The sequence below is a fragment of the Phyllostomus hastatus genome, unplaced genomic scaffold, assembly GCF_019186645.2.
Source record: "Phyllostomus hastatus isolate PE091 unplaced genomic scaffold, TTU_PhHast_1.1 phas_contig_62, whole genome shotgun sequence".
Taxonomy (NCBI): Eukaryota; Metazoa; Chordata; class Mammalia; order Chiroptera; family Phyllostomidae; genus Phyllostomus; species Phyllostomus hastatus.
In genome coordinates this window covers 16,141,171-16,144,087 of record NW_025333921.1, presented here as the reverse complement: position 1 = coordinate 16,144,087, position 2,917 = coordinate 16,141,171, and positions in this window count along the sequence as shown.

Here is a 2,917-nt window from a genome sequence, read left to right as displayed (position 1 = left end):
CTCACGATAGTACAGCACACAGGAAGTGCAACTTACACCACAGTGAGAAGAGACTAGAAATTCATATACAGGAAGTAAAGACATCTACAAAGTGTTTTTACCTTTATTACAATACAGATGTTTTGCACTTAGATGTCCCCAACTGGAGGCCTGTGGCAGCCACGTCCGAGGATGCCAGATGACCACGGGCACAGTTGCTGACCGCCTTTGGTGCGCGGCATCCGTGGGCTGCCGGCGTCCCTCCGCGGTTTTGACGGAGCGAACTCGAACTGCGGACGTTGCTAGAGGTGGTGAGTCGGACAAAGGGCTTGACCTGCCTGTTACTGGAGAGGGGTTGAAGTATTACCTCTATTTTTCTTTTTCTTTTTTAAAAAAAATTATTTAAATTGTTTCTATTTTTCTTTATGATTGAAATTTTATGTAACAAACAGTAAACGTAAGATAAATACACAAACATGTGGGCAAATAAAAAACGAAACAAAAACGAAACATTAAAAAATATGGTTGATGACTTGGGACATACTTTCTAATGTAAGTCTTTCCTTTATTTTTCCCTTCGCTTTAGCATACCCTCTCACCCCATCTTAAATGCCTTCACTGAAATTTTTATCTTACTATGTGGTCTCCCCTACCTCCCCTCTTTCTTTTCTACCGCACTATGTAGTTTTGGGCGAGCTAAGGCAAAGGGGGTGACGCAGAAGAGAAGAAAATTCTAGGCTCTGGTTTTGAATTGAGTTAGCTATTACATGCAGCAGTGCCCCCTCCTGGAGGGAGAAAAAGGCGGAGTGCAGAATGAGCTTTCTCTCTGAGTAAGAGTGTTCTCTCCCTGTCTCTCCTTTTTCATGGTATTATTTTGAGAATTTAGTATAGTTTGTTTCCCAGCTTTATTGGGATATGATGGACTTATAACTGTGTGCAGGTTTAAGGTGTACAACCTGTTGTTTTGATACACTTATATCGCAATCAATTGGCGTCATGTTAGCTAGCACCTCTGTTATGTCACATAATTATCATTTCAATTTTTAATTTTTTAATTTTAATTTTTTAAAGATTTTATTTATTTATTTTTAAAGCGGGGAAGGGAAAGAGGGAGAGAAACATGAATGTGTGGTTGCCTCTTGCATACCCCCTACTGGGGACCTGGGCCGCCACCCAGGCATGTGCCCTGACCTTGCTTCCCACCTGTCAGGCACAGTGTCTTACTCATGCATCTGTTTAGGTGCTATTGCCTGTCTTCTTTATGGGAAGGTAGGCCTCGTGAGACCACAGATCTTGCCTATCTTGTATAAGAGTTTGACATATAGAAGAAGCCTGATAATTATTTCTTGGACAACTAGCTAAATGAGTAGAAAGCTCCCCCAGTTTCCCAGCAGAGTTTGCTTCTCTTTTCTCTTGCTTTTCTCTCTTCTGTTTCCTCCAATAGAACACTTTCTCTGCTTCAGAACGCTTTGCACACTTGGCACAGGGACTGACGTGGAGCAAGCCCCTACCAATTACTGCTGCCCTCACCCCCGTGGCCAATGGCATTGATTCTGGCATAGGTGGTTTACAACATTTACTTGCAAATGAAAACAAATCAACTTAGAGATCATCTGGAAAGAGAGATGTAAAAATGAAGAGTTGCTGATAATTGTTACAGAAAGAGAACATGTTTTAATACAAGGTCAGAACAGAAAGATGGTCAGGTAGGTAACCACTTCAGAATGAAATGATGTTTTCCTAGGGATCTTTTCCAGGGGCCTTTCCTCGGTTCCCACAATGGTGCTCCCACATTGGGTTAGCAGGGAAGCAGCCCCTGGCATAAGACAATGGGTTTCCAGGAGGGGTTGAGTACAGGGGCTGGCAAAGGTGGGCCCTTCTGTTGCTTCAACTAGAACACCTGTGCATTTGTCTGTTTTATAATTGGTAGGATCTTATTCGAAGAAAGTTTTCCTCTTCCTAAAAAGTAGTAAGAACATTGTAGGAGCCTCAACTAAGACACTCTACTTATTAGCTGTGTGACCTTGTATGATGTCTTAACCTCTCTGGGCTCTTACAATGAAGAAATAGTGAAGCTAATAAACCTTACCTGAGTGAAGGCAGGGAACTGCATTAGAACTCAAGTTTTTTTCAGATCTAAAACCCGTAATTGTACCAGCAGGTATCAGTATAAAATTGGAGAGCTTGAGCTACTTGCAGTATACAGAAGAGCCACAAGATGGAGGTGTTACTCCATGAGGAAAGCTTTGCCTGCACCGTGGAATGTTTTACTCCCCAAATTCTAGATTTGTTTTGTTTTTGTTTTTGTTTTTTTAAGTAGCGGAAAAGAAAACAATATTATTAGTACTGACAACTTTGGGCAGATGATTCAAACTTTCAGTGATGAATTCTGGTCAAGTTACTCAGTGTTTTAAATAGTTTTCTTTTTTTCTACCACAGAACCAAAGAGGAGCTTATGTGATGGAGTGATGAGACCCACGGTCTACATTGAGGTTGTGTCTTCATCCATGAGAACACCTGCTAGATTTATGACATTATAATATATTTTAATAAACATATAGTATTCTATAAAGAAGATTTCCTATATCCCCATAAGAACAGTTGAGATGATTTGTCAAAATGGCTAGAAACAAAGTTTGAATAGAATTCAGGTTTTCTGTGCTTCAAGAACCAGACTACCAGGGCTTGGGGACATTGAGCAGAAGGGACACTCTTACTGAGCTGAGACTGGGAGTGACTGCTCAGTTCTTGCCGGGAAACCTACCCCAGCTGAGGGCCTGCCATAGAAGGATGAAACTAGGCAGTTGTGCACAGCCAGGACTTGTGGCCTTGTTATACTCGACTGGTAGGGGAAGAAAGTAGGAAAGCATCAAGGTTAGGCCAATACAGCTTGGCCCAAGAGGACATGTTCCACTCCGCAGACATTTGGTACAGAGCA